Below are 10,717 nucleotides of genomic sequence, written 5' to 3' on the forward strand. Positions count from 1 at the left end.
GCTCCTCTAGTCACTTAATCGCCCGAAAAGGACTCGTGTGAATCTCCCACAGGGAATGCAACTCGTTCCTGTGATCTCTTCACCTTTGCGTCTACATAGAGATGTTAATGCCTAGTAGAAAGAAATGTATCTTAGCATCTGAATGATTGGACCCGTAATAATATTATCCACAGATTTGCAATGGCTGGCATCTGCTTTCTTCCCATTGCTGTCTGCAGGCTGTGGGAATTTCACCTGTCAAACCAAACTTTCCCTCTGTGGTGCGCACTTTGTTGTTTTTCCCAGATTCCTCACAATGCCCATTGTTTCTCCTTCTCTTTCCTTTTTCTTCTCCATTTTGCCATCTGTCTCTTATGATTTATAATGGGTAAGAGAAAAACTGGGGTTTTTAAAGAGCCAGGTTAGAAGTCATTGTATAATTTGTAAGCTTTGTAATGATTGAATGCAAGCGTGGAAATTTAGGCTGAACTCTCTAGCAAAAGGAAAAAAAATGTGGAGGAAAAGGAGAAAATCGGGAGGGAGGATTGCTTCATGCATTATTTATCATGACCTTTTAGGGGAGAAGGAACTCCCCCATTCTTTCAAGAGATTAAAAATAAATCAACAGTCTGAAAACCTAAGCAGACACGGAGAATTATCAGGATCAGCCACACACGTGTTCCCTTCTATTTATTATGAAGAAGATTTTCATGGGAAAAATATGTATTTTTTGTATATTCTACAGAGTTTATTCTAGTATGTATTTACGTCTTGAAGAACAAGAAAATGGTTCTTTTGATTAAGCTACAAATAAAGTATCTAATTTTCATAAGTTTTGTGTGTAGCATTCTATTTTTTTCTTGATTGTGGTATTAATTAATTAATTTATTGTGCTTGTCCTGGGGCTTGAACTAAGGGCCTAGGCACTATTCCTGAGCATTTTTCCTCAAGTCTACCACTCTACCACTTGAGTCATAAGTCCACTTCCAGCTTTTTGTGGTTAATTGTAGATAAGAGTCTCACAGACTTGCCTGCTCAGGCTGGCTTGGTACGAAGATCCTCAGATCTCAGCCTCCTGTGTAGCTACAAGTACAGGTGTGAGCCATTGGCACTTGGCTTGACTGTAATTTTTAGATGCCTTATGAGTTACATTTTTCTGAAAGCCTCTACATCAAGTAGAAAATACCAGTTGCATTTTTGGCATTATTTTGTATGGAATTTCACTAAGAAATTACAAGAAGCTGAAGCGTATTTGAGGTACTAACATTGAAAGAAGTGCATTTCGATACAAAGACAAATTTTGTTGATAAGAAATCAGTTTTTGAGCCAGAGATATAGCTCAGTGGTAGAGCAACACCAGAAACAACCAAAAAAGAAAAAAATCAATTTTTGAACAAACAAAAGCAAAAGGAAAGGGGGTAGGAAGTCACAATAAGCTTCAAACATCAGAATTTTTTTAATTTAAAGAAATAGTGAAGTAGAGCTGGGAAGGTGGCTCAGTGGTAGAGCGCTTGCCTTGCATGCATGAGGCCCTGGGTTCAGTTCCTCAGTACCACATAAGCAAAAAGAAAAAAAAAAGCCGGAAGTGACGCTGTGGCTCAAGTGGTAGAGCACTAGCCTTGAGCTGAAGAGCTGAGGGACAGCACCCAGGCCCAGAGTTCAGGCCCATGACCAGACCCCCCCCCCAAAAAAAATAGTGAAGTTGCCAGGTGCCAGTGGCTCAGTCCTATAACCCTAGCTACTCAGGAGGCTGAGATCTGAGGACCTTTGTTCCAAGCCAGCCCATGCAAGAAAGTCTATGAGGCCTTCACATCCAATTAACTACCAAAGAGCCAAAAATGGAGCTGTGGCTCAAAGTGGTAAGGCTCAAGGACAGCACCCAGGCCCTTAGTTCAAACCCGAAGTCTGGCACAATAAAAAAATAATAATTAGTGAAGTTGGAGTTTCTTGGTAGAGTGTATAGAAACTTGATTCTGAGGTTGGAGGTATAGCTCAGTTGGTAGAGCACTAGCCAATGAACACAAGCATCAGGCATGGAGTTCAAGTCCCAACCTCAGACCTAAAATAGAAAAGAAAAGAAACTTGATTCTTATCCTTAACTTCATCTTCTTTTTTTTGGGGGGGGGAGGGGTCCAGATGTGGGGCTTGAACTCTGGGCCTGGGTGCTGTCCCTCAGCTCTTCAGCTCAAGGCTAGCTCTCTACCACTTGAGCCACAGCGCCACTTCCAGCTTTTTTTTCTTTTTGCTTATGTGGTACTGAGGAACCGAACCCACGGCCTCAGGCATTCAAGGCAAGCGCTCTACCACTGAGCCACCTTCCCAGCCCTCCTTAACTTCTTTTGGTGTCAGTTTTCATTTGTATAGTGAAGGGATTGATAGGAGTCTTAAGAGCCCTCCTTACAAATCTCACATTTTGGATGTCACTGAATTTATAAATTAATTATAGGAGGTTGATTTTGTATTAGCCTTTTAAACTAGCTATTTAGTTTGCAAAGCAAATTCCTGGTTTGGGGGGGGGGAGAGAAATATTCTCAAGAGTTTTGCTTAGTTTTCTTTTTCTTTTCTTTTCTTTTCTTTTTTTTTGGGTCCGGTCGTGGGGCCTGAACTCTGGGTCTGGGCACTGTCCCTCAGCTCTTCAGCTCAAGGCTAGCACTCTACCACTTGAGCCACAGCACCACTTCCGGCTTTTTTCTTTTTGCTTATGTGGTGCTGAGGAATCGAACCCAGGGCCTCAGGCATGCAAGGCAAGCGCTGTACCACTGAGCCACCTTCCCAGCCCCTTTTGCTTAGTTTTTATACTGGGCATTAGAAGGACTTGTTGGAAAATCTCTTTTAATTTAAATAAAAAGAATATATGACAGAAATAGCTTGGACTTCCTTCCTTCATTGAAGTAGAGTCAAAAAAAGAGGAAGCAGCCAGGCACTGGTGGTTCACACCTGTAATCCTAGCTACTCAGAAGGCTGAGATCTGAGGATTATGGTTCAAAGCCAGCCTGGGCAGGAAAGTTGTGAGACTTTTTATCTCCAGTTAAACACCAGAAAACCAGAAGTGGAGGTGTGAGCTCAAAGTGGTAGACCACTAGACAAGATAAGCTCACGGACAGTGCCTAGGCCCTGAGTTCAAGCCCCACAAATGACACAAACAAAACAAAAACAAAAACACAGAAAGGAAGCAAAAATGGCATAACTTGCACCTCAATTCTCAGTGCAGAAATGAATGACCTTTGATTGACTTAGATTCAAAGATGACCAAGTTAAAGTTGACCGCATTCTAAATTTAAGCTGCAGGAGAGATGATGGCTGACAAACTAACAAAACAAAAAAATTATGTCTGTGAGTTTGGGAAAGGGGGCGGAGAGGGGGAGGAGAGGGCATTAAAGCAACTAGAGGGGCTGGGAAGTTGGCTCAGTGGTAGAGCGCTTGCCTTGCATACATGAGGCCCTGGGTTCGATTCCTCAGCAACACATAAGCAAAAAGAAAAAAGCCGGAAGTGGTGCTGTGGCTCAAGTGGTAGAGCGCTAGCCTTGAGCTGAAGAGCTGAGGGACAGGGCCCAGGCCCAGAGTTCAGGCCCCACGACCGGACCCCAAAAAATAAAAAATAAAGGGTTCTTGTTCTCCACAAAATAAATAAATAAATAAAGCAACTAGATTTTGGTGGTTCACAACTGTTAGCTATTCCGAAGGCTGAGATCTAGAAAGTTATAGTTCAAAGGCAGCCCAAGGAGAAAAGCTGGACTGGGGGCATGGTCCACATGGTAGCAGACCAAACAAGCAAATCAAATAATCAGATGCCTTCTAGTACTAGAAAAGAAAAGGCATTTTTTTTCAAGGTACACTTGCCCTGTGAATCTCAAATCTGTTTTGGTTTTGAGCTAAACCTTCCATTTCTTTGCATAAGGCAACAATAATTTATTTCACCTGAGAAGTCAATCTATAACAGCTTTTTTATTTATATGGATGATATTAAGTGATCAATATTTTCATAATTCCAAATTTATCAGAGAAAGAGTTATGTAAAAAGGTCAAGGTTTTTGCTTAGTTTTCATACTGGCCATTAGCAGGACCCATCAGAAAGTCTCTTTTAATTTAAAGATTGTGTTATTCATATCCAAGAGTAATCTACTATGGGGGGAAAAGCAATAACTTTCTAATTTACCTCTATGTGTCTAGTGTTGAAAACATCACGCCAACAAGCAAAGTAAATGGAATAGGAGGGTATGAAAACATCCAGTTTGAGGCTGAATCACATTGTGTGACTTGATGGTACTTAAAATTATATATGGGGCCCCTTGCAAAGCCACCAAAGGAATACGTCATGGCATGGGTCTGTGTGGCAGACTCTCAGAGGGATCTAATCTGTCTGGGAAAACCTTCCTAGTTGGTGAACGAATTCCATTAACATGTGGTGCTGATGGCTTGGGAAGGGCAACAGACATAGCTTTGAGTTAGGGCAGTACAGATAATGCCCCAGGGTCTAGCAGTCTATAACAATTACCTGTACAATTTCTCTAGGCCCCACATTGCCAACACCCAAGCCAGCAAGTCATCAGAGACATCCACAGCCTGTAGCTCTGTCATCTGAAATCTATACCCAGGCTTTCCTTTGTCCAACACGTCACACCTTATTTTACACTAACTTGGGGCAATTACTTTTATGGCAGCTAATGGTCTCCAGCAAATTAAAAACGGCATGTTTACTGGCTCACTTAGTCCTGGGAGTTCTCCTTAGCCCACTGCATCCTCCACAATCTTTGGGCCTGACTCAGTGGTCCTCTTCCCCTCTCTGAGAGGAATGAGGACAATGAAACTCAGAAAAGGCTCCTTTGGCCATGGAGAATGAGGTTGCTTTTTTAGTTTATCCATCCCCCTGCCCTCACTGGACGGACGGGAGGAATAATGAGCTGGGGCTTTCTGTACCACACAGTCTCTAGACTCAGCCTTCTGAGTAGCTGAGATTACAGGCTGAACCACCAGAGCCCAATGTCCACCCTCATGGGTGGATTCACACCTGACTCTGAGGACACAGAAAGGCCCTGGGTAACAACATTCGTCCCTGCCCAGAGTGGAGGACCATGGCTGGCTAGTGACGTCCAGTCCTGGCCTGGGCTTCGGTAGTGCCCGCCTGCTGCTAGCACCTCCTGCATGGCCCAGCCTTGGGCTGGTTGTGACTTTTGGGGCACTGACACCTGGATCCCCTTAACAGCGGGTCTTCTCCTCCTGCTCCAATCCCCCTGGGGCTCCTAGGCGCACATTGAATGTATTAATTAAATAAAGCGGGCAGCCTCTGAATCAAGCCAGTACCGAGAGAGCAGTCCCCGGTGCGAGAAAGTTCTTGGCCTCCCAATCAGCCAAAGCAATGTGTGAAAAGAGAATTAGTGAAATTAGGTTAGACCAATAAAACGTGAGGGGGACTCCGGCACCCCCTCCTTTCCCCACTCCCCAAGCCTGAGGCTAGAAGGTCTATCTGGTCTGATCTATTGTTTCCCAACCTCAGTAGGGGGTTCATTGTGTGATAAATAATTCCCCCTCTATTTCCTTTTATTCTTAAAAAAAAAAACCCGGGTATTTGCATAATCAGTGCTTTGATGTGGCCCAGAAATCAGAGGCTTGGTCTCTCAAGTCTTCTATTGATGGCTAAGCAACAAAGCTAGGTCCAGATCTTTCTGTTGCATGGGGGTAGATAGGTGGAGTTCAGCTGCAGCCTGTCTTTTTAAAGATCCACTTTATTGGTTAAAGTTAAGGAATGTCCAAACGTGTGTGTGTGTGCGTGTGTGTGTGTGTGTGTGTGTGTGTGAGTGTGTGTAGTCTCGTGTCACACCTCTCCCTTTCCCCATTCTCCGCAGTGCAGTATTCTGGGCACTTTATTTTTCAAAGCTTTTGAGGTGGGGGTAGGGTGCTTCTCCATCCTCTTTCCCTCTTTCCCTCCCTCCCAGTCGCCCCACGTGACTCTGGCCCCCAGCCGGAGGTGGGGCGGGATTATAGGGGATCTCCTTCTCCCCACCCCATCCCACCCTACTTTCCCTTTTGCAGTTTCCCCAGCCTGAATCTGGAGGGGCTCATCTCTTGGAGGACTGGTGTGAAGCGCTCTTGAGTCTCCAAGTGGAATCAGAAGATGGTGTGTGGGGGAGGGAGGGAGGAGGTCAGGGGGTAAGCAAGGAGTCTCTGGAAATGTGACTTGGGGGGCATTTTCAGAGAGTCCGGGACATGAGAGTTGAGCAAAGCAATGGAATCCTCGGGAAAGGAGACCGTCTAAGCCACGGTTGGGGGCAGCCATGATTGGCTCGCCTCTGTCAGGCGGGGAGGGCGCAGTGGGGAAGGGTCCTGATGGTGTTGTGGCTGTAACAAATGACTTTTTCCTCCTCTTGGCGCCAAGGTTGGGATGGGGGGGGGGCGGGGCGAGGGAACTGATGGGTGCTTCTGTTTGCCTGAGCTTCACATTCTCGGCTTTTCCAGCTGCTCGGAGTCAGAGAGGGTGAATGTCAGGTTGGATTACTCACCATGTGAGCGGCTGGGCCTCCCAGAACGCTAGCCCAAGGGCTAAGCTCCACAGCGGAGTGGGTGTCACCTGCTCCAGGGGTGACAGAGGGGGAAGGGTGCTCAGCCTGTTGGGAACTGCACATGCAAGCAGGAAAGAAAAGGACTCTTCAAGTAATGACAGGATCCTAGGCCCAGGGCTTCTCCTCCTTAGCTCCCAGCTCTCCAAGCTGACCCAGGGCCAGTTTGCAGGTGACCAACCAACTTCGGCTTTCTGAACTTCTGCTCTAGCTATTCACTAACTTTCTTTTTTTTTTTTTTTAACTTGTCTTTCCTTTTTGTTTTTCAAGGTTCTAACTGTGTAAGCATTTGCCTTTCTTTTGTACCTACTTTCTCTTGTATTTCTTTTCTTTTTTTGTCAGTCGTGGGGCTTGAACTCAGGGCTTGGACGCTGTCCCTGAGCTTTTACTCAAGGCTAGTGTTCTATCATGTTGAGACACAGTTTTCTGGTTTTCTGGTGGTTAATTGAAGATAAGAGTTTCACAGACTTTCTTGCCCTGGCTGGTTTTGAACCATGATCCTCAGATCTCAGCCCTCTGAGTAGCTAGGATTACAGGCGTGAGCCACCAGTGCCTTGCCTTCTGCTGTGTTTCTTAAGAAAAAGAAAAGAAGGAAAGGAGGGATGAGAAGGAAACGTAGAGGAAGGAAAGAAGGAAGGAGAAAAGGAAAGGAGAAGGGAAGGAAGGAGAAAGGAAGAAGAAAAGAAGAAGAAAGGAAAGAAAGAGAAGGGAGGAGAGAAGAAAGGGAGAAAAAAGCAAGATAGGAAGGAAGGAGAGAAGGAAGACAGGAGAGAAGGAAGGAAAGAAAGGAGGAAGGGAAGGAGGGAGGAATAAAGAGAAGTTGATTTGAGATTCGTAGTTGTTTACAATAGAGCCATACTTTACAGGTTCAAATTTATGCACAGCTCTTTAGATCCATATTACCTAGCAGAGACTCTACTTACAGCACATTGAAGTCCAGAGACATGAGAAAGGAGGAATCAAAGTCCTAAAGTTACTTCCAAGAACTGTCCTTCTCTGGAAGACCTTTGGGACTGAAGCTTGTCTGTAAAAGGTTTAATGGGCAGTATTTGTCTCTTCTGATGGCTTTTGTCAGCTTGTGCAGCGGGTTGGGCAGCTAATATCCCTCTATATTTCCTTCCTTTTTAAAGACTGTCCCATCTCCCCGTTGTTTCACTTTACTTTTTCCTCCTGGGCTCATATTCTTTCCTTCTCTTTTGCTCACTACCAGGAGGCACACCTGGTGATATTAAACTTTTTATGAAGTGAAGAACCAGAAAACCTCTCTCATCTCTTTTATTTGCTATAGAAGCAGCTAAAAGTGCTCTATGGAAAATGGAAACAAGAATCTTTAAACTGTAGAGAGAACTGAAGGGCCGGTTTCCATGACAACGGCTTGCAATAAAGCCTAATTCTGTGTGGCAAAGAGGTCATCTTCCTTTGCAAACGTTGTTTATGATCTCTTTGTGTATTGTATTTTGGCATAAAAGCTTGTCTGCACTGTCAGGGCTTCATGCGCAGCTCTCTGACTCTCAAGGGGGTTTATGGCCTTCTTGGCATAAGAGGAGCAGAAAGAAGCAAAACTAGTGCCAGTGTGACAAAGAAGTGACCTCCATAAGTTTGTCATTGCTCTACCCCTTTTCCCCCCATAAAACATAAATCCGGCTATGCATTGAAGTAATTGAACACAGAGAATTCTGGGATCATTGACTTCAATTTGGTGGGCTAACCCTTTGCATCTTCTGAAGCATCACGTTTAAGCACATGCAAGAAGATTGATTCAATGAAAAGATATGATCCTTTTATTTTTCTGAGTCTTTTTTTCCAGGTGAATTTGGAGAAGAAGTCAAGGGAGGTAAAACCTTGAATGTACCTGAGAAGCTGTCTGGAGAGGCAGCAAACTCCTGTAAGCCTCAGATAAACAGTCTGAATGCAGTCCTACTTCACTAGTGTCAGAGATCCTAGAACACAACCACAATTGTTTCCCCCTCCAAATCAAACTTGTATAGCTTAATATGTTTCCTTACCTCCTAAAATTCCAGGATAAACACAGATAAGGAAGAAAGCATGAGTTTCTTGATAGAGTGTGGAAGCATCTCAAAGATCATCAGTTCAAATTTAGTATTCTTCTTGAAAATGTAGGAAAGATTGTTTGGGGGACTGTTTATATGACAACGGGCATAATGCCGTCCTTGAAGTGTTCTGCTAAATTCTTAATGGCATTTGCAAATGAAATGCCCTGTCACTTTCAGAAGCCTTGCAGATCCCATGGTTGTCTGAAAATAAACAAGTATCAGACATAGTATAGAGGGAACTGAGTTTTATTCTGTGAACAACGTTTTTCCAATCCTGGAAAAATATATACTATATATATATATATGTGTACATATATATATATATGCATACATACTATAGTATAATAAATTCAGGGCCTGGGATTTTTCAGCTCAAGGCTAACTATCACTTGAGTCATAGCTCCACTTCTAGGCTTCTTGGTGATCAATGACAGATAAGAGTCTCACAGACTTTCCTGCCAGGGATGGCTTTGAACTGTGATCCTCAGATCTCAGTCTCTTGAATAGCTAGGATTACACATATAAGTCATTGGTGCCTGGCTTGGGAGCAAATGATTTAAAGAGATTTCATTCTCCTTGAGTAGAATTGTGCTGGCATCTTAGACTTTTCTGTTTTCCAGCATTGGGGTGAGTTTATTGATGTCCTAGAATTTTTTGTTTCTTTTAGAATGAAATATTTTTTTTTCCCCTATGGGAAGTAAAGCTCAACCGAGGCAGGCACTACCCAGGGGTATAATCATCCCTCTACTTTATGTGTGTGTGTGTGTGTGTGTGTGTGCGCGCGTGCATGTGTGCGTGTATGTGTGCGTGTGTACCCACTCATTCTAGAGTTTGAAAACAGGGCTTCATACTGTGGCTTGACTTTTCTGCTCAAGACTGATGCTTTACCACTTGAGCCATACCTCTAGTGTCTGCCCCCTTTATTTTCTCGGACCCTTCTACATCACATATACAGAATGGAGAGCGAAGATCACACTGTGTTACAAAGTAGGCTGGAACCAGTCACAGTGACAACTAGTCATAGGTCTCTAGGTAAATGCTTTCATTTATCACACCTAACTTTACCCTCTGCCTGGTGGAAAAAATGAGCAAGATTGGCTGGGCACTGATGGCACACACCTGTCATCCTAGCTACTCAGGAGACTGAGATCTGTGGAATACCATTCAAAGCCAACCCAGGCAGGAAAGTCTGCAAGACTTCTACCTCTAATTAACCACCAAAAAAAGCTGGAAGTGGAACTATGGCTCAAGTGGTAGAACACCAACCTTTTTAATTTTTTTAAAATTTTTGTTGGTTGTGAGGATTGAACTCTGGGCTTGAGCACTACCCCTCAGCTCTTCAGCTCAAGGTGAGCACTCTACCGCTTGAGCCACAGCGCCACTTCCCGTTTTCTCGTGGTTTATTGGAGATAAGAGTCTCTTGGACTTTCCTGCCTGGGCTGGCTTTGAACTGTGATCCTCAGATCTCAGCTTCCTGAGTAGCTAGGATTACAGGTGTGAGCCACCAGCACCTGGCTAGAACACCAACCTTGAAAAAGCTAGGAGACAACATCCAGGCCCTGAGTTCAAGTCCTAGGATGGGCGTGCACACACAAAAAAAATGGCACATGAGGTTATTTTTTCCTTTGAATAGTGCTACTGATTCATTGGAGACAATTTTGCAAGACAATTTTAGTCCCTCTTGCATGAAATTTCCTCTCTACCCTTCCTGATGCTTCACAGAGTTACAAATAGCCACAGAGTTTCCTAGAATGAAACTAACCTTAAGAGAGCCCTGGAGATCATTCCATGTTGGCTTTATTCCTTCCAAAATAGTGCTGAGGTAGTTCACTAGGTCTGAAGGCCAGTTTGAGTAGACTAATTCCTTTTTCTTTTCTTTTTTTTTTGGGGGGGGCGGGTCCGGTCATGGGGCCTGAACTCTGGGCCTGGGTGCTGTCCCTCAGCTCTTCAGCTCAAGGCTAGCGCTCTACCACTTGAGCCACAGTGCCGCTCCCGGCTTTTTTCTTTTTGCTTATGTGGTGCTGAGGAATCAAAACCAGGGCCTCATGCATGCAAGGCAAGCGCTCTACCACTGAGCCACCTTCCCTGAGTAGACTAATTCCTGAGAATGACTAACATTCACTGTAATGA

This window comes from Dipodomys ordii, unplaced genomic scaffold (genome assembly GCF_000151885.1).
Source record: "Dipodomys ordii isolate 6190 unplaced genomic scaffold, Dord_2.0 Scaffold70, whole genome shotgun sequence".
In the NCBI taxonomy this organism is placed as follows: domain Eukaryota; kingdom Metazoa; phylum Chordata; class Mammalia; order Rodentia; family Heteromyidae; genus Dipodomys; species Dipodomys ordii.